Consider the following 22,707-nt stretch of genomic DNA (forward strand, 5'->3'; position numbering starts at 1 on the left):
TACTTGCAGTGGATCCTGATGCGGTTTGGAATTCCTGTGTGGTGGTATGGATAGATGTCTGCGTATTATACATTACGACCCTCTTCAACTGGCGGTGGCCCCTGTCAGTCGAGGTCGGCCTGTACGCTTTTGGGCTGTAAGTGTCCCTTCACGTTTCCACTTCACTATCACCTCGGAAACAGTGGACCTAGGGATGTTTAGGAGTGTGGAAATCTTACGTACAGACATATGGCACAAGTGACACCCAATCATCTGGCCTCGTTCAAAGTCCGTGAGTTCCGCTCTCTCACGATGTCTAATCACTACTGAGGTCGCTGATATGGGGTACATGGCAGTAGGTGGCAGCACAATGCACCTAATTCGAAAAACGTAAGTTTTTAGGGGTGTCCGGATACTTTTGATCACTTAGTGTATCACCATTTATTAATTTTCTTTTGAAATACCAGTGCCTTTGGTATGAAACCACCGATGCTGTTGTAAGACTGATACATCCAGTGGTGTAGTGAGGTACTTTTACGGATGTAATACACTGTAACATTCAATTACAGAAGTCAAAGCATAAGTCGGCGTGAAGATTGTGCTACACAGTTGTAGGAAATTGTGACCCGTGTTTTTTTTTTTTTTCTGTAGTGGCCATAATGAAAAGATCAAGGGCAGTGAAAGTAAATATATTTAAAGTTTCTCTAACGTAAATTTGAGTTTGTATTACGAATTTGCTTCCAAATGCGTCACATGATATGATGGGTGGTTCAAAACTTAGCCGACCGCGGTGGCCGAGCGGTTCTAGGCCCTTCAGTCCTGAACCGCGCGACTGCAACGGTCGCAGGTTCGAATCCTGCCTCGGGCATGGATGTGTGTGACGTCCTTAGTTTAGTTAGGTTTAAGTAGTTCTAAGTCTAGGGGACTGATGACCTCAAATGTTAAGTCCCATAGTGCTTAGAGCCATTTGAACCATTTTTCAAAACTGCTTTTAAAAACAAGCGTCCAAAAAAAGTTGCTTGTATTTTGTCATTTTCTTATTGTATTCATTACTCACTATGATAATAAAGATTAATTTTTCGGAAAATTTTAAAATTGCGTAGTTTTAATATTGTTGGAACTCAAAGGGTTAAAGAACAATTTAACGGTGTTACGTTCACAATACGCAATGTTCTACGTTCATGAAAGAAAAATAACAATACTGTTTATGTGGCTGAACTTCCGATGAACAGGGCCTGCGGCTTCGTGACGTGACGGAGGTAGCAGGCGAGACGGAGCAGCCAACAAGCTGGTACTAATGGATAAGTGAAAATGAACTGAATCTCGTACAATTCGTATCAGCGTATTATTTTGGGAATTACTACGAGTACATTATCATACTGCAAGGACGGCTGTAGAACATTGCAGTTAACTTGGTAGTTCGACTTTCTTCACTTGTGACGTAAAGTCAGCCATGGGGTCGGTGACAGTTTTACTTTAAAAAATAAATCAGTTGCGTTGATCGCCAACAGCTTTTGTTACTTCGCCCTTAAAACTCGTTTCAGAATACCTCCTTCCCTCGACCTGTGAAACAAAAACAAAATGTGCAAATGTTATTTGACTTTTCCTTTATCTTTTGTGCTACTTACAGAACCACTACCTTTATTTCTGGTAACGTTGAATGGCGGATGTTCTTTCAGAAAGCATCCATTTCAATGCTCAGCTTTATTTGCACTTTTTTTCCTATGCAGTTATTAATCAATCAATATGTCCTTATGGAAGGGTAATGACAATGCATCTTTATAAGAGGTTGACTGTAGTTAGTGTACATTAAGTAGTATATATGCATGAGTTAATTTTCTGGCTGGGAATAATTTCTGTCTCCTCCGAGTAGAGGCTGACTGTACATTCGCTATCGGATGGCAGACGGGACTGGTTTTTCGCAGAATTGGCCACGCCGGAGATAAGGTTGTACAATAGCTTTGCTCAGATCCACCACACTGGCTCCACGTCCCTCAGGGCCGGTTAATCTGGGAAGGTGCGCATTGATGATACCGGAAGTGGCAGAGCTTATTTACTGCGAGCCAGTGAAGGGCGTTGACCGGGGAGAGAATGGTGTGGGTGATGCCACTGGACACCACGATGACGTGGCCGGAACACTGGCTCTCATGACAGAATGGCGCCAGATATATATATATATATTACATCACCCACGGCTGCAAGATTCCCGCTGAGAACGGCTAAACTCACTTTGGTTGGTTGTGCCGTTGATGACGTCAGAAGTAGTCAGAGAGATGCCTCATTTCCATGGTCGAGGCTCCGACTGGCTGATTTTCTGTTGCATAGACGATGGAGGGAGTGTATGTGTTGGTATAAGATGATTCACCTGGTGCTGAGAAAGCACGGAGTCACACTGATTTGCTGAAGGCCTTTTTGGCATGATCCTGAAATTAGCCTCGGAGCCTAGAAGCGCTTTACCGCGGCAGATAGTCAAATGGGCACTGTGTGCCCAAGTAGGGAAGTTCTATAATCAGAAGGGCGTGGTGCGCCGAACAGGGAAGTGTTTTAGACGAAGGGTGTGAGGCACAAGAAGGTTTGTTTCAAATGGGCACAGGATCCCGTGCCGTTAGACTGCATCTGGGCGCAGCGAGTGGGGGTTGCGGCCGGCACTGTGAAGGCAATTAAATAGCGTGTGTTTGCAACAGGACATTTCTTCCAGGCGGCTGTGTCTCTTTGTAAGAACATTTGCAGCTTTGCAGTTAAGGAGGGTCGAGTGTTAGTTCACTGTCTGCGGTGTGCTTATTTCCACCAGTTTTGAGTCAAGCAGACAATAATTGCTACAGCATTTTATCGGTTCGCAATCATAGTCAATTTCTGTATTCTATTTACAGTCGGATTATGTCATCGAAGATTTCTGTCCATGGGAATTAAGGGTATTAATTTCCATTCCTGTCATACCTTTGCCAACGATAGTTTGTGGTGTTTGTTACGTGTAGAGTTTATTATCAGTCTTTGTATTTTTGATTAACTGTTTGTGTTGTGCTTTCTGATCTTTGGAGTAATAAAGACTTTCTTTACTTGGAAAGTAATATTAGATTTCGGTAGAGTAAAAACTTTGATTCATTATTTTGGATGGGTTTAATACTTTGCTCGTTGTTACCGGGACTGCTGTGAGTGCAGAGCTACTTACCGTGCGGGGCTACCTCTAGTTAGCATTATCCTTGCGTGAGGGTCTCGGTAGGTTTCTGAAGGTTGTTTTTCTGTGTCAAAGGCAAATTCTGTGGCAGGAAGTCGCAATAGGTACGCACAGGCTACCATTGCAACACCTCACTCTGCACAACAAAGAGCCTTTGAAAAGATCGTGCCCTCCAGTTTATATAAAAGAAACGGTATCGACCTTGAACCGGCTAACCCACTTACATTTTCTTTTTTTCCCGCACCTCGAATTTGAATAGCTAGTATTGGACACCTCTTTCAATGTTAGTTAATCTTAAAAATGCGGATCTGCACCATGGTTCGGAGTTCACGTCAAACTATAGGCTTCCTACGACTAACTAAGTCAGTTCGAAGGTCGGAGAAAGGCAACGGCATACCAGCTTCAATATGACCGTCGATCACGCATAGTAAAAGACTGTCGTATTCAAATGAACCACTTACCTGATGATGGAGCTATTCCTAAACGTATTATAAGGTGGTTTGTTGGCAATCAACCCATGTGATTTATTTAGTACATCCACTTTCATTTTAAAATAATCTATCTTATTCCCGTCAACAGTACCCTACATATTATTAATTCCTGTCGTTGAATTATCAGACATGCAACTGCAATTTAAATCTAAAGAGGTACGAGGAAAAAACATCCCATTTCATTTTCAAGTGGCACTTTGCACTTTATGCTTACATTTTGTCCTCCATCACATTTAGTCAAACTAGTATCGCATGCTTCAAATAAAAATAATAATGCTGTAGTTGGACCATTTAACAGCAATGGACTTGAAGAGTGAACAGTGTATACGTGCTAACAGATAAAGGACCATCATGCATAACCGAATTATACATTACATGTGAGGAAAAGGCTACTTTGCTGGTCCGTTGGGCACTCATTCTACGAAGAGAGCACGAGAAGTTACTTCTTCTGAGCAGGCATCCTCAAAAGCAATTGCAGAAGACACGTTCGGGAACATATCAGAACATATCAGAAAATTCGTCGCTGGTTTCACTCGGTCCATAAAATCCGATAACATACTCCTTAATGGGTAGTTACAAGTTGAATAAAAATAGAGGAGAATCATTATAGTGGGAATGCATCTCACCCTTAGCTACATAAAGCGGTACATGCAATGAAAATATGCATATACACGATTCAGAGCTTCATGTAGAGTGGGCCAACGGAGCCTTCAGCGAAGTGCGAAATACAGGACGCTTCAGGTAAGGTGTCCGTTAAAAAAATAGGTAAAACAAAAATTTATTTAGTCAGGTAAACGTAAGAAACTTTACTCTTTCTGTGGTACTATGATCAAAGTTTATTTAGTTATATTCCAGAGAATAACGGGTATGCTTTGTACTCTGTTTTTAAATATAACATTGTATTTTTCTGTTCTGCATCTGATGTTCTTAAACCAAGTGCGAACAAATCAGTTTAAATCTCCGTAAATCTCATTTAGGCAGTGTCTAGTTGGCTAGTCTCCCCTCGGACGCCTCCCCAGGTGGCGGATAGGGGACTGCTCATCAGACGTGGCGGGCACGGGGGTTATAAAATACCCGCGGTGGACCAATACTAGCACAACAAGAAGACATATCTCGAAGCCGTAGAGAACGCAAACCGTCTAGGAAATATCAAGTGTGAAATAAAATCAGCTTAAAGATGGCAGCCTCCCATAGGCCGTACCTTGTGCAGCGCTTGACACGCGGCCAGAGGTCACTCGAATTGCTAGAAATCCAAAGACAATTTCACTCCGGACTGATCACTATATGCTGACCCGCGAAAGATATAAGGTAAAGAGTAAGGGTAAATCACATATATCAGAAACGTTTAAATAAGTAATATGGGATGTTAGAGGTCCGTCAGTTAAAGAAATAGAACTGGAACAAGAACTAAGCAATGATAAGACCGATATAGCTGCCACAACCGAAACGGGGATCGATCGAATTTCAGAATTGTGTGATTTGTTGCGGAGCATTGCATGCACGAAGGGCTGCCGCTGAAGTCTCCATCCGGGTGCGATAAACGTTAAAGAATAGAATACATTCGTACACGTAGATAAACGAAAGAATGTTAGTGCTACGTCTTCGAATTGCGCGAGGATACCTCTCCTTATTGTCTTTGTATGAGCCAGAAGAAGCAAGAACTCAAAATTCTATTGAATTTTATGACCTGTTACAGAATGATTATATACTTCTCATGGGAGACTTAAACTTCCGAGTGGGGAAGAGACCCATTGGAGATGTAATTGTTACAGAGGGTGAAAATACACTGAATAACAATAGAAAGAAGCTAATAGACTTGGCCACTAAACATCGTGACATTCATAAATTTACATGGGCAGTTCGAGGTACAGCTTCAGTGATAGACAACAGTATATTCTCGCAAATAAAAAATCATGGGTAAGAATAAACGACACATGAGTGTACAGAATCTTCGATGTATCATCAGATCACTACTTAGTACGAAATGAAATAATTTTCTTACAAAGATGGAAGAAACCATGCATAACTACCCAGTCGGATGTAAGACCCTACAGGTTCCACGTACTCAAAGATTATATTATCAAAACAATATACCAAAAGAGACTAAATGAGGAACGTCTAACGAAACCAGTAACCAACAACATAAATAGAGATTGAAGTAATATTAAAGAAATTATAACGCACGTTGACACTGCAGCATTAGGCGTGAGGAAAAAGAAATACTTCAGATGGGGATTCAAGATATGGAATGATCATATAGCAACTTAATAAAAGACAGAAAGGAAGAGAATCCAAACACTTTGTCATTACGTAATAATGTGGATTACAGAGAGAATTATAAAACTAAATTTGCTTTACTAAAGAACGAAGTACGAAAAATTAGACGGTAAAGTTTGGACCGATATATGAGTGAAATAGAACGTGATATTCACGGAATAGAAAGCAAACCATACAAGTTCTTGAAGCACTTAAATAAGCAAGAAGGAGATACTTTACAGTTAAATGTAATATCCGAAAAAGAATAATTAAAATACTGAAATATCTGTGGACTGATAATAGAGAAGAACCAGAAATAATCACCAATGCTGGGCTCCGTAGATATGATAACAATGGAATAGCTACAAAATGTGATCAAAGAAACGAAGAATAGAAAGCTGCCTGGCACTGATAATATAAACATGGAGCTGACGGAACACGCAACTAGTCAACTAAGACATAAACCATTAAATTCTATGAATGTTTGCTGGCTGCGCGGACATGTACCAGACGGATGGAGCGAAGTTTTGTACGCCCTTTTTTACGAAGAAGGCGATAAATTACAATGGGCAAATTACCGAGGAATAAGTCCACTAAATTCCTGCTAAAACCGTACGCAAAAATTATAAACACGACATTATTACCAATGGCGGAAGCACGTAAAAACCATTCTGGTTTTTTTTCCACCTTGACACGAGTAACCGTGAAAAGAACGGAATTTAGATTGGCAACTTAACGTACTATGTGTTTATCGACTATGGATAGGTGTCTAACAATCTAAAGAGGAAAATGCTATGGAAACCACTTAATGAACTGAGAATTACAGCATATCCTAATACGACAATTCAGTCATTGAATAAAACTAATAAAATAAGAGCCCGTACTGTGAGGAATGCGACAGTATCTGCCGATATCAGTCAAAGAGTCAGACAAGGCTGGCCACTGTCCTCTATCCGTTTTTATGTTGACATTGACGATATCATTCGTAAATGGTTGATTTTATTAAATTACACATTAGGAAGTGATAATTTTTATTTTATGACGATGCTATTCGCTGATGACCAGATGATAATACGATAATCTGAATAAAAGTTTCAAATTGCAGCTAATTTTGGAATGAGAATATCAACGGATAAAACAAAAGAGACAGCATTTCAAGAACTGCAGCTCATAAGAGCCAAAGTTGTTACAGATGGACACATAATTGAACAAGTAAGAGAATTTAAATATTTAGGATGCAATTTTAATTCTCCCAAGTCGGATGATGTAGAGCTAATGTCAGCCAGATTCAGATATTTCTGCGAAACTATACAACGTAAATTGAAACATAACGTTCGGAATGGAACATCAATTGAACGCTGCAAACTAATAGCTTTATCTTTGCTGCTATATGGTACCAAATGATGGATCCTAACATCTGATCTATAACAACGAATCGTATCACCGGAAATGAAGTCCCTCTGTTTTGTAACGGGATTTTCATTATTGGACCACAAAGAAATGCCGATGTTAGACAAGAACTACATGTTGAACCTATTACTAATATGATTTAAAACAGCGACTGAAGTGGAAAGACCATGTCCATTGTACGTCTAACGATGGAATAACTACACTACTGGCCATTAAAGCTGCTACACCAAGAAGAAATGCAGATGATAAACGGCTATCAATTGTACAAGTATATTATACCAGAACTGACATGTGATTACATTTTCACGCAATTTGGGTGCATAGATCCTGAGAAACCAGTACCCAGAACAACCACCTCTGGCCGTAATAACAGCCTTGATACGCCTGGGCATTGAGTCAAACAGAGTTTGGGTGGCGTGTACAGGTACAGCTGCCCATGCAACTTCAACACGGTACCACTGTTCATCAAGAGAAGCGACTGGCGTATTGTGACGAGCCAGTTGCTCGGCCACCATTGACCAGACGTTTTCAATTGGTGAGAAATCTGGAGAATATGCTGGCCAGGGCAGCAGTCGATCATTTTCTGTATCCAGAAAGGCCCGTACAGGACCTGCAACATGCGGTCGTGCATTATCCTGCTGAAATGTACGGTTTTGCAGGGATCGAATGAAGGGTAGAGCCACGGGTCGCAACACATCTGAAATGTAACGTCCACTGTTCAAAGTGTCGTCAATACGTACAAGAGGTGACCGAGACGTGTAACCAATGGCACCCCATACCATCACGCCGGGCGATACGCCAGTATGGCGATTACGAATGTACGCTTCCAATGTGCGTTCACCGCGATATCGCCAAACACGGATGCGACCATCATGATGCTGTAAACAGAACCTGGATTCATTCGAAAAATGACGTTTTGCCATTCGTGCACCCAGGTTCGTCGTTGAGTACACTATCGCAGGCGCTGTTGTGTGCGATGCAGCGTCAAGGGAAACCGCAGCCATGGTCTCCGAGGTGATAGTCCATGCTGCTGCAAACGCCGTCGAACTATTCGTGCAGATGTTTGTTGTCTTGCAAACGTCAGCATCTGTTGACTCGGGGATCGAGACGTGGCTGCACGATCCGTGACAGCCATGCGGATAAGGTGCCTGTCATCTCGACTACTAGTGATACGAGGCCGTTGGGATCCAGCACGGCGTTCCGTATTACCCTCCTGAACCCACCGATTCCATACTCTGCTAACACTCATTGGATCTCGACCAACGCGAGCAGCAATGTCGCGATACGATAAACCGCAATCGCGATAGGCTACAATCCGACCTTCATCAAAGTCGGAAACGTGATGGTACGCATCACAACAACGTTTCACCAGGCAACGCTGGTCAACTGCTATTTGTGTATAAGAAATCGGTTGGAAACTTTCCTCATGTCAGCACGTTGTAGGTGTCGCCACGTGCGCCAATCTTGCGTGAATGCTCTGAAAAGCTAATCATTTGCATATCACAGCATCTTCTTCTCGTCGGTAAATTTCGCGTCTCTAGCACGTCATCTTCGTGGTGTAGCAATTTTAATGGCCACTAGTGTAAATCGTTAATACAATGTAATCGAAATGGCGAGAGGGACGTTGGACGTCCCTTAAAGAGATGGTGTGAACATTTCTGAGGCTGAACAGCCTAATCCTTGAAGACGACTACGATGACGAGGATGATAACGATGGTGAGTTAGAAGTGTTCAAAGATTTATGGGTAGATGCAACATGCTGTGCATTATTCACTGTATTCAGACGCATTTTCTGGTGGGGGGAATGTTCATTTATGTGGGGTGTTCAGATGAAAGATAATTTCCCCGAATGTACATCTCAGTGTGCCTTCTAAACAACCTGTGTATGAGATCTACAGTTGCTGGTGTCACGGAGCGACAAACTTCATCTTGTATTGTGGTTTGGGCTACATAAACACGATTTCTTAAATATATTTAAATAAAGAAATGAAGTAATGCTAATTTAGGCCAGCGTGGCAGTCATTACTGAGGCGTCACACTATCATACAGGCAATCTGTTGCTCAGTTTTGTATAACAGCGCGCAGGATGGGCTGGGAGATTATTATGCTGCACACACATACTATATCTAAATCTACATCTACTTTTTGACAGCTTTCTAACAGTGTGTGGCAGCGGGACACTGTCTATTTATTGTCTGCACTCTCGAGGGAAGTTCATAAACTGTCACTCGATTTAATTGCAGTAGATTCAAAATGGTTCAAATGGCTCTGAGCACTATGGGACTTAACATCTGAGGTCATCAGTCCTCTAGAACTTAGAACTACTTAAACCTTACTAACCTAAGGACATCACACACATCCATGCCCAAGGCAGGATGCGAACCTGCAACCGTAGCGGTCGCGCGGTTCCAGACTGTAGCGCCTAGAACCGCTCGGTCACCTCGGCCGGCCGATTGCAGTAGATTGTACCGTACACTGTACACTGATAGTGTGAGTTCCCATCTAACTCTCAGTCGGTTTCCAGCGATATCCGGAGACCACCAGCAGCGAATTCCAGTCCTGAGTTGCAGTCCCTAACACACGCAGATGACAGCGACGCCACAGAGCCTCGCCTACTGATGCAAGCCCGACGTTCAAGTGGCTCCATCGCTGTCACTGGAACCTCTCGTTAGCCCGCCCACCCACACCCCTGTCCTCCCGATTCGGCAACCCCGCTACCGGTTCTACATGCAACACAAACATTGGAGGGACGTTAAGTCTCTACCTGTGGACTACAAGATGAATAGGATGAGATCGGCGCTGCCACAGAAGTCCCTCGCCGCCAATAGACGGCGTAAGAAGGTGATCACATGGGCAAAACAGCTGACAACAAACAGCTGTATATCTTGCCGTCCTGTGGAGCACAATCGCTTGGAAGTGTTGTGCTTCGCTGACGACTATCGATAAAACCGTGGTCCATTTCGCCAGCTGTGAATCAGGTTTTTTTTTCTTTCTCTTTGGTTATTATTTTTGAGTATTTTACTTGGCGGCTGATAGGAGTCTAGTGTGGCTACGCACTTCGGTGGTGAATATTTAGCCTGTCTAAGAAATTAAAGGGAGACAAATATTTAAGTAGTGGGAAACTGGAATTCGATGGTAGCAAAAGAAAGAGAAGGAAAAATAGTAGGTGAATACGGACTGGCGGCAAGGAACGAATTGGGAATTCGCCTTCTATAATTTTACACAAGGCATAATTTAATCATCGCTAACACTTATCATGAAAGAAGTTCGTGTACCTGAAAGAGACCTGGAGACATCTGAAGGTTTCAGACTGATTATATGATGGTAAGAAAGAGATTTCGGGACCACATTTTAAATTTTAAGATACTTCCATGGCCATATGTGGATTCTGACAACAATTTATCGGTTATGAACTGTAGATTAAAACTGAAGTAGTTGCAAGAAGGTAGATAATTAAGGAGATGGAACCTGGATAACCTGAAAGAATAAGAGGTTGTTGATTATTTCAGAGGGAGTATTAGGCAACGGTTGCTAGAAGATGGGAAAGGAATAGAGTAGAAGACAAATGGGTAGCTTTAAGAAATGAAATAGTGAAGGCAGCAAAGGATCAATTAGGCAAAAACTCCAGGTCTAGAACAAATTCTTGGATAACGAAGGAGATATTGAATTTACTTTATGAAAGGAGATAATTTGAAAATACAGCAAATGAAGCAGGCTTAAGGACATACGAACGTCTAAAAAATGAGATTGATAGGAAGTGCATAATGGCTAGGCAGACATAGCTAGAGGACAAATGTAAGGATTTAGAAGCTGAGTTCACTAGAGGAAAGATAGATACCACCTACAGGAGCATTAACGAGGCCTTTGGAGGAAAGAGACGCACGAATATCAAGAGCTCAGTCAGAAAACTAGCAATAAACAAACAAGGAGAAGCTGAAATGTGGAAGAAGTATATAGAGACTCTTTACAAGGGAGATGAACTTGAAGGCAATATAACAGAAGTGTAAGAGGAAGCAGATGATGATGAGATAGGATATATGATACTTCGAGAAGAATTTGATAAAATACTGCAAGACCTAAATCGAAATAAAGCCCTGGGGGTAGACGATACTCCGTCAGAAGTACTTATAGCGTTTGGGGTACCAGCCACGACAAAACTCTTCCATCTAGTGTGCAAAATGTATGAGACAGGCGAAATAACCTCAGACTTCAAGAAAAATGTAAAAATTTCAATTCTAAAGTAAGCAGATGCTGACAGGAATGAAAATTACTATCAGTTTTCTAAGTCATCACTGGAAAATAGTAACACGAATTGTTTATAGAAGAATAGAAAAACTCGTAGAAGCCGACCTCGTGGTAGATCAATTTGGATTTCAGGAACACGAGAGGAATACTGGCCCTACGACTTACTTTAAAAGATTGATTAAGAAAAGACAAACCTACGTTTATAACATTTGTAGATGTAGAGAATTCTTTTAACAATGTTGCTTGGGTCCGCAGCTCGTGGTCTAGTGGCTAGCGTTGCTGCCTCTGGATCACGGAGTCCGAGATTCGATTCCCGTCCAGATTGGTGTTTGTGTTGGCCTCATTTCATCATCATCATTCGTGACAGTGAAAAAATTTGGAGTGTGTAAAAATTGGAACTTTGTACAGGCACTCATTAATCCGCAGTTGAGCGCTCCACAAACCAAACATCATCATCAATGTTGCCTGGAATACTCTCTTTGAAATTCTGAAGGTAGCAGGGGCAAAAGAAATAACAATTTTTAGGTTTGCCAGTGACACTGCAGTTCTGTCAGAGACAGCAAATGACTTGGAAGTGCAACTGAACGGAATGGGTAGTGTCATTAGAGGAGTACACAAGATGAACTTCAACAAAAGCGAAACAAAATTAATGGAATGTAGGTTAATTAGACCTGGCGATGCTGAATAAATTATATTACGAAACGAGACGGTTAAAGTAGTAGATGAGTTTTGCTATTTTGGCAGCAAAATAATTGATGATGGCCAAAGCAGAGAGGATACAAAATGTATTCTGGCAATGGCAACAAAAGCTTCTTTGAAGAAGAGAAATTTATTAACATCGGATATACATTTCAGTGTCAGGACGTTTTTTCTGAAGTTATTTGGCTGGAGTGTAGTCATGTATAGAAGTGAAACATTGACGATTAATAGCTTAGGTAAGGAGAGAATGGGGTGCTATAGAGGAATGCAGAAGATTAGATGGGTAGATCACGTAACTAATAAAGAGGCAGTGAATAGAATTGGGTAGAAAAGAAATTTGTGGCTCAACGAGACTAAAAAAATGGATCGGTTGGTAGGACACATTCTGAGACATCAAGGGATCTCCAGTTTAATACTGGAGCGAAGAGTGATATGTAAAATTCGTAGAGGAAGACCAAGACATGACTACAGTAAGCAGATTGAAAAGGATGTAGGTTCCAGTAGTTAAGGAAGATAAAGAGGCTTGCACAAGATACAGCAGCATGAAATACTGCATCAAACCAGTCTTTAGCCTAAAGACCGCAACAACAGCAACATCTATAACGTTTATGACACCAGGGTTTAGACAGGTTTTGGGAGCTATTGGTTTATTTTGTGTTGTAAATAGAGCTGGGAAATAAATCGCTTGCCCTACACTGACGCCATGTGCTGCATCAAGTGTTTCTGGACATTATAAATCGTTCCACTAGCTCTACAGAGATGTGGAAAGCCGTAACGAGATTATCTTGTAAACAGTGTGTGTGTGTGTGTGTGTGTGTGTGTGTGTGTGTGTGTGTGTGTGTGTGTGTGGCTGCCATGAGCAGTTAATTAAAGTCCTGATCTATTAAGTTATACTGTATTCCCCAGAGAACAAACTGGAAATGCTATCTGACCACGAATACTTAACGGAGTAGTCACAGATAGATACGCTTACCGAATGTAGGTTCTGCAGAAATGAATTCTGCGTAGCTAACAGTTCAAACATGAAATTATGATGTTTACTTTTCTCTTACAGCCCAAGCTCTGCAAAAGAGGGTTGCATTCGGAAATCATCAGCCTTCCTCTCCCCTCCTGAAACCATACTTCATGCAAACAGATAGAGTATTTACTGCTGATGGTCTGCAAATGTAGAATGTAATTAACTTCGCTAACTGTTCGTGCCTTATCTGAGCATTTACGTGACAACGTCGGTGTCAAAAGGTACACAATATGGCACGTGGCAGCATGTAGCTGCGTTAAGTACCGATAATAATTGAACGACTTTGTTTGGATGAAATAATTGAAAGAAAAATGTCATAAATACGCACTTTGTTCTCAAAAGAATGCGAGTGTTTTACGATCTCCACAAGAATTTTTAAAGTAACAAATACAAATAAAATTCTCGCAAACAGTACATGGACTCATATGCTCTTAATTCGTAACTTTCAACTACCCAATAGCTATTTTATAATGCAAGAGAGGATAGTGATCAACTTACGAACTTGCATTTCATCATGGAGAAGAATATCACTGTTAACTGTGCAAATATTTGGACTGCGCTTCTGAAGCAACTTATATATTCACCTAATAGTCATCAAGACAAGTAGATGAAAAGATACCGGTTGATTATTTCATCACTGCAGAAACTTCGACCTAGCTCTCATCGACACCATGTTCAAAATGGTTCAAATGGCTCTGAGGAGTATGGGACTTAGGATCTGAGGTCGTCAGTCCCCCAGAACTTAGAACTACTTAAACCTAACTAACCAAAGGACATCCTGCCCGAGGCAGGATCCGAACCTGCGACCGTAGCGGTCGCTCGGTTCTAGACTGAAGCGCCTAGAACTGCTAGGCCACATCGGCCGGCCCGACACCAGGCAAACCCAGACTGCCTACCAAATCGAACAGAACACTCCTTGTTGAGAATCAGCACCAGAATGGCAAATACTCATTCGAATTACAACAGGTCCGGGTTCAAAATTATTGTCATTTGCTGATGTCCTAAGCTACCCGGGTTCAAAATTATTGTCATTTGCCGATGGCCTAAACCGGTCTCTAAAGCTACGAAATCTGGATAATGTGCTGACCAGGGCAGAAACAAACTGATTACACAAAGAGCTTATTTTGATTAGTCGAAGCTGAGTATAGTAGTCACACGCACGTCAACGCACAGAAACCTCGCGATTGAAGAAAAGCAAAAATATGTGAGCAAGAGATGAAATTGCAAACGAACAGACAATTTCCAACCTTAGAAGTACTTACGTCAATGCTGAACAGGTCGCTAGACATTAATTAGTAACTTACTGAAAACTTTTTATTATGTTTACGCATTTTAGGCGGAGCCCATCTTCAGAACGTTTGCGAAAATAAAAGTAAAAAATTAAAAAGCACATACGTGATTCACAAAAGCCTTCAGAGTAAAGATACCGAAGGTATTATAAAAATGTTGGAAAAATAACCATTCTAAATAGGATAAACTCCATACAAAGTATAGAGTCCCATGCATCTGTTCTCAGCATCAATACTCAAGGGACATCGTTGCAAAACGAAGCTACGAGAAACTGACACCGGGTGGCGAGACTTTATTGGTTCAGTGACGTCGATTGCGCCTATAGAAATAAATTAACAACTTGAAAATAAAACTGATAGCACAGTAACAGAAACAAAAACATAAATATATAACTAAATCCAAAAATTCAAAACAATGTACGCATGGTTCATAGAACATACAAGGTTCTATGAAGGGGCACAAAGGATAAAAGAGATGCCGAAAGATAGGGCGGGGAGGGGCGGACGGAAGTAGCATATTGCGAGAATAACAAACCATACATAAAACGAGTTTCTTAGAAGGAACGAACAACTTAAAGCCACAGAGTTATCCTAAATGCTACATGACATCAACCCAAGCAAGCTTGTATATAAAAGAAGAAAACAGGAATGAGGAGAGGCATCTTTATCACATATATGATGCCACTGCACAGCCTGAACATCTGTCCTTTCTTCCTTTTCACTACCGACCATAAACGAACCTTGTATGTTTTATGCGCAGCTGTATAAGTTTTGTTGAATATTTGCATTCAGTTTTAACGTCAAGTTGTTCATTTATTCCTGTAGGGCAAAGTAACGTCACTGCACCAATGCAGCCAACAATTCCTACACACAGAGAGTGTCTGCAGTCAACACCCGGAGACGTCGTGTAGACAATGGCGGAGTGCTTCACTTCAATCACTGCCACTGAAATCCAGGATACACTTTTCCGCCATCAACGGACATTAATACAAAAACGCTGTTGTAATTGTGATTCTAACAGAACCACGGACTACAACTGTAGATTTTCTGTGTGGAAGCTGGAATGCGCACTGTATCAAGCTAAGGAGACTTGTTTTTTCACTGCTGCTACTCATTGTACAAACCGGCATCTTTGTACATAAGACGGGTCCTTTCTAACCTTATGGGCTGGTCTCTTAGCCGACACCCAGAGCGATACGATCATACTCTGTGTGTCGTTTCCCTGTCCCACCAACGTGGAGGTGGATCACTATGCCCTCTTTCTGAGTATTAATTTCCAGCCATACATACTTATTGAAAATGAATGTACAAAGATATGACAAATTATAATTATAGAGTTAAAGAACTAATTTTAAACTTGATGAAATATTCGATAAAGTTAATTAATAGTTCTAATATTCATGTCTTAAGCACGCAAGGGTTTAGTAATAAAATTTTCGTTTGACTTAATTATTGCTTGTACTATACAGTTCATTTATCAGGAGTCTGGACTTTTAAGTGAAACAGATTTATAACACTGAGTTGTTACTTCCGCTAGATCCATTGAAATCTTACCAATCTACGGTGTTATAGGTATGTAACTTAACATTAACAGATACCACGCTAAGAATACAGCACCACGTAATCACCGAATCCAGCACAGCACAGAAACAATATATGTTTTCGAGTGTAGTTGCAATTTTTTATTTGCCTACTGGCTACCTATTCCTCCAGCCTCAGGTGTTTCCTCGACTCATCAGTCTCTTGGCCGGTTTGATGCGGCCCGCCACGAATTCCTCTCCCGTGCCACCCTTTTCATCTCAGAGGACCAATTGCAACAAGCAGCCTCAAACACTTGCTGGATATACTTCAGTCTCTGTCTTCCTTTACAGGTCCCTCTACTACCATGGAAGTCATTGCCTTATATCTTAGCAGATGTCCTGTCATCCTGCCTCTTCTTCTTGTCACCGTTTTCCACATATTCCTTTCCTCGCCGATTCTGCAAAGAACCTCATCATTTCTTACCTTATCAGTCTATCTAATTTTCAACATTCTTCTGCAGCACCACATCTCAAAACTTTCGATTTTCTTCTGTTCCGGTTTTCCCACATTCCATTTCTCGCTACCATACAATGTTGTGCTCCAAACGTACAGTCCCAGAAATTTGTTCCTCAAATTAAGACCTGTGTTTAAAACTAAAAGACTTCTCTTGGCAAAGGATGCCTTCTTGCCAGTGATAGTCAGCTTTTTACGTCCTTCTTGCTTCGTCCGTCGTGGGTTACTTTTCTGCCTAGATAGCAGAATTTCTTAATTCCGTCTACTTCGTGATCTTCCATTCCGTTGTTAAGTAACTCGCTGTTTCTTCTGCTTCTCATTACTTTCGTCCTCCTTCGATTGATTCTCAGTCCATATTCTGTACCCATTACATTGTTCATTCCATTCAAAAAATCATGTAATTCCTCTTTACTTTAGCTGAGGATAGCGAATCTTATCACTAATATCCTTCCACATTGTATTTTAATTCCACTTAAATTTTAGTTCCGTCATTGCTTCTTCGATGTATAGATTGAATAGTAAGTCTGAAAGACGTCACTGTCTTACACCCTTTTTAATCCGAGCACTTCGTTCTTGGTCGTCTACTCATGTTATTCCCTCTTACTTCCTCTATATATTGTGTATTACCCCTGTTTCCCTAGAGCTTATCCCTAGTTTTTCTAAAAATATCGAACATCTTGCACGATCTGACGTAGTCGAACGCTTTTTCCACGTCGATAAATACAATTAATGCGTCTCTATTTATTGACAGCCTAACTTCCAATATCAATCGCAACGTCAGAATTGCCTATCTCGTGTCTTTGCCTTTACTATAGCCAAACTGATCGCTATCCAACACATCCTCAGTTTTCTTTTCCATTCTACTGTGCATTATTCTTGTCAGAAATTCGGAAGAACGAGCTCTTGATTGTGTGATAATTCTCAAACTTGCCGGTTCTTGCTATCTTAGAAAATGTTAGTGTGCATAAAAGTGCTTTTTTTTGTCGTCAGTCTTCTGGCTGGTTTGATGTGGCCCGCCACGAATTCCTCTCTTGTGCTAGCTTCTTCATCTCACAGCAGCACTTGCAACTTACGTCCTCAATTATTTGCTGAATGTAATCCAATCTCTGGCTTTCTCTACAGCTTCTGCCCTCGACCTACAGCTCCCTCGAGTACTATGGAAGTCATTCCCTCATGTCTTAACAGTTGTCCTATCATCCTGTCCGTTCTCCTTGTCAGTTACTTCCGTGTATACCTTTACTCTCCAATTCTGCGTAGAACCTCCTCATGCCATACCTTATCAGTCGACCTGTAGCACCACAACTCAAATGCTTCGATTCTCTTCTGTGCCGGTTTTTACACCATCCATGTTTCTCTACCATACAATGCTGTACTCCAGACGTAGATTCTCGGAAATTTCTTCCTCAAATTAAGGCCGATATTTGATATATGACTTCTCTTGGCCAGGAACGCCTTTTTTGCCATAGCTAGTCTGCTTTTGATGTCCTCCTTGCTCCGTTCATCATTAGTTATTCTACTGCCTAGGTAACAGAATTCCTTAACTTCATCGACTTCGTGACCATCAATCCTGATGTTAACTTTCTCGCTGTTCTCATTCCTACTACTTCTCATTACCTTCGTCTTTCTTCGATTTACTTTCAACCTGTACTCTATACTCATTAGACTGTTCATTCCGTTCAGATCTTGTAATTCTTCTTCACTTTCACTCAGGATAGCAACGTCATCAGCGAATCGTATCATTGACATCCTTTCACCTTGTATTTTAATTCCACTCCTGAACCTTTCTTCTATTTCCATCATTGCTTCATTGGTGTACAGATTGAACAGTAGGGGAGAAAGGCTACATCCTTGTCTTATATCCTTTTTAATACGAGCACTTCGTTTTTGGTCGCCCACTTTTATTTTTCCCTATTGGTTGTTGTACATATTGTATATGACCCGTCTCACCCTACAGCTTACCCCCTCCTTTTTTCTGAATTCCGAACATCGTGCACCATTTTATATTGTCGAACGCTTTTTCTAGGTCGACAAATCCTATGAACGTGTCTTGATTTTTCTTTAGTCTTGCTCCCATTATTAACCGCAACGTCAGAATTGTCTCTCTTGTGCCTTTTCCTTTCCTAAAGCCAAACTGATCGTCATCTAACATACTCTCAATATTCTTTTCCATTCTTCTGTATATTATTTTTGTAAGCAACCTGGATGCATGAGCTGTTAAGCTGATTGTGCAATAATTCTCGCACTTGTCAGCTCTTGCCGTCTTCGGAATTGTGCGTATGATGCTTTTCGGAAAGTCTGATGCTATGTCGCCAGACTCATACATTCTACACACCAACGTGAATCGTCGTTTTGTTGCCACTTCCCCAATGATTTTCGAAATTCTGGTGGAATGTTATCAATTCCTTCTGCCTTATTTGACCTTAAGTCCTCCAAAGCTCTTTTAAATTCTGATTCTACACTGTATCCTCTATCTTCTTCTAAATCGACTCTTGTTTCTTCTTCCATAACATCAGACAAATCTTCCCAGTCATAGAGGCTTTCAATGTATTCGTTCCACCGATCCGCTCTCTCCTCTGCGTTTAAAAGTGCAATTCCCGTTGCCCTCTTAATGTTACCACCCTAGCTTTTAGTGTCACCGAAGGTTGTTTTGACTTTCCTGTATGCTGAGTCTGTTCTTCCGACAATCATTTCTTTTCCGTGTCTTCACATTTTTCCTGCAGCCATTTCGTCTTAGCTCCCCTGCACTTCCTATTTATTTCATTCCTCAGCGACTAGTATTTTTGTATTCCTGAGTTTCCCGGAGCATTTTTGTAGTTCCTCCTTTTATCAATCAACTGCAGTATTCTGTTACCCATGGTTTCTTCGCAGTTACCTTCTTTGTACTTATGTTTCGCTTCCCAATTTCTGTGATGGCCCTTTTTAGAGATGTCCAGTACTCTTCAACTGTACTGCCTACTGAGCTATTCCTTATTGCTGTATCTATAGCCTTAGAGAACTTCAAGCATATCTCGTCATTCCTTAGTGCTTCCGTATCCCACTTCTTTGCGTATTGATTCTTACTGACCTATGTCTTAAACTTCAGCCTACTCTTCATGACTAGTATATTGTGATCTGAGTCTATATCTTCTCCTGGGTCTGCCTTACAATCCAGTATCTGATTTCGGAATCTCTATCTGACCATAATGTAATCTAACTGAAATCTTGTACCTTTTCCAACTATCCGCTCTCCGCTCCGCATTTAACAGTGAAATTCCTACTTTAGTCTTTAATGTTACTGTCCTTGTCTTTAATTTCACCTAATATTATTTTAACTTCTCTGTATTCTGAGTAACTCCTTCCGACAATCATTCCATTTCGAATTCTTCCCATTTTTCATGGACCCATTTTGCCTCAGCTTCCCTGCACTTCCTCTTTATGTCGTTCCTAAGTCACTTGTATTTCTGTATTCCTTAATGTCCATGAACATTTTTGTACTTCCTTCTTTTGTCGATCAGCTGAAGTATTTAATCTGTTATCCATGTTTTTTCGCAGTTGCTTTACTTATACCTACGGTTTTGAGAGATGTTGATTCCTCTTCAACTAGACCACCTGCTGAGTTATTCCTTACTGCAGAATCTACAGCCTTAGAATACTTCAAGCGTACCCCTTTTCTTCCTTAGTATTTCCGCATTGGACTTCTTTGCGCATTAGTTCTTCCTGACTACTCTCTTAAACTTCAGCGCACTCTTCATCATTACTAAATTGTTATCTGAGTCTCTATGTGCTCTTGGAAATGACTTACAGTCCAACATTTGATTTCGGAATCTCTGTCTGACCATGGTGTATTCTAACTGAATCTTCTCGTATCTCCCAGCCTTTTTCAAGTATACCTACTGCTCTTGTGATTCCTAAACAGAGTATTCGCTATTACTAGCAGAAATTTATTGGAGAATTCAATTAGTCTTTCTCCTCTGTCATTCCTACTACGAAGCCCATATTCTCCCGTAACCCTTTCTTCTACTCCTTCCCCTAACCCTACAACCCCATTCCATTCCTCCATGAGTGATTTTCATCTCCCTTTACGTGCTGATTTACTCTTTCAATATTCTCATATATTTTCTCTATTACTTCATCCTTTGCTTGCGCAGTCAGCATATATCCGTGATCTATTGTTGATGCCGTTGGTTTGCCACTGATTCTAATGAGAACAACCCTATCAGTAAACTGTTCACAGCAACACACTCACTGCTCTATTTAGCTATTTATAACGAATGATACTTCCGTTAACCATTTTCTGCTGCTGCTGATATTATCCTATACTCATCTGATCGTAAATCCCTGTCTCCTTTCCATTTTACTTTGCTGACTCCTAGTGTACATAGACAGAGCGTTAGCGTTTCCCTTTACAGATTTCCTAGCTTCCCTACAACGTTCAAACTTCTGACATTCCTATGCCCGACTAGTAGAACTTTTCTCTTTCGCTGGTTATTCAATTTTGTTCTCTTGTTCATCTCCCTATAGTCAGTCCCCCCCCCCCCCCCCCCCCGAGATCCGAATTGTGGACTAGTCCTGAATCTTTTGCTAATGGAGAGGTCCTCATGACACATCTTTCATTTACAGGCCATATGTCCCGTGGATATTCATTACGTGTCTTCAATGTAGTGGGTTCGATTGCCTTCTGCATCCTCATGCCGTTGATCGTTGTTAGTTCTTCTGCCTTTTAGGGGCAATTTTCGACCCAAGAGTAAAAGAGTGCCTAGAACTTCTACTCTCTCCTCCGCGTTTTTGACAAGGGCGTTGGCAAAACGATAGTGCCTTCCGGAAGTCATCGGCCGCCATTATTCAAAATGTAGTCAACTACGAGGTTCGGACCCAGCACAGAGAATTTTTTTATTTCTTCTCAAAGACGCTACCCTCCCTCCCCTCCCCCTCTCCCCCCCCCCCCCCATGTTTTAATAACTTCTTATTTACATGGTGAAACAAAACATACGGAAAGTAAAGGAGCCATCAACATATCCAAACGCAAAACGGCCCCCAACGCTATCTAGATGAAATGAATTCACCATTAAAACACAACTGGACCATGAAACGGCCAAGTTGGTGTGTATCCATGCTGGCTTCTCGCTGACTTAAAAACATCAGACATGAACCACCACCTATCTTCTCAATTCACTTCTCGCACCTGGAACATCCCAGCTAGCAGAGGAGTCCGTGAATAACGAACCCAAGTAATTGGCAAAACGTGTTCTATATTTTACGTGTCGACGCAAAATCATATGTTGCTCTTGCAGTATGGACCCGAAGTTCAAGACATCCTTGTCATCGGCACCCAGTTCACTGCGTTTGTCCTGGCGGTGGGAAAGTTGATTTCGTTGGGGAAGAATAGGTAGTTATCTTTCATTCTCGTGTAGGCCATACGCCATAAAAGGGCCAACATTTTCTTCGTGAGCAGTCAATAATTGGTTGCTGTGTCACAAACCAAACGATGCTCGTCGGGCCGGCCGGAGTGGCCGTGCGGTTCTAGGCGCTACAGTCTGGAACCGAGTGACCGCTACGGTCGCAGGTTCGAATCCTGCCTCGGGAATGGATATGCGTGATGTCCTTAGGTTAGTTAGGTTTAATTAGTTCTAAGTTCTAGGCGACTGATGACCTCAGAAGTTAAGTCGCATAGTGCTCAGAGCCATTTGAACCATTTTTGATGCTCGTCGGAGGCGACGACCGCGCAGTGGGGCCTTATCATTGCGTCGACCAGGCGAATAGAGTGCAGTCGTTGACGGTTCGGGAATTTGCCGTTCACCGCTATGTATCACATCGCATGTACCTCTGTAGGGAGAGAGGGGAGATGAAGTGCTCTCCACCTTCTCTGCCACTGTTGCGTCGGGCACTTCCGTTCGATAACATTGCGAGTGTGTCGTTGCAGGAAGTGTCAATAAGTTTCTTTCGCTGTGGACAGCCTGGTCTCCAGTAAACCGTCCTGAGTGTAACTGTAATTGACGAAGAAGTCCGGAATGTGCCGTAATGTGGCCAACATTGAATGGTGGACATAGTGAATGGGAGGCCACTTCGTCCATCACAGTGCCATTAAGGTGGCGTGTCCGGCCCTCTAAAAGCGTTGCATTGTATTAAGAAATA

This window comes from Schistocerca piceifrons, chromosome 5 (genome assembly GCF_021461385.2).
Source record: "Schistocerca piceifrons isolate TAMUIC-IGC-003096 chromosome 5, iqSchPice1.1, whole genome shotgun sequence".
Lineage (NCBI taxonomy): Eukaryota > Metazoa > Arthropoda > Insecta > Orthoptera > Acrididae > Schistocerca > Schistocerca piceifrons.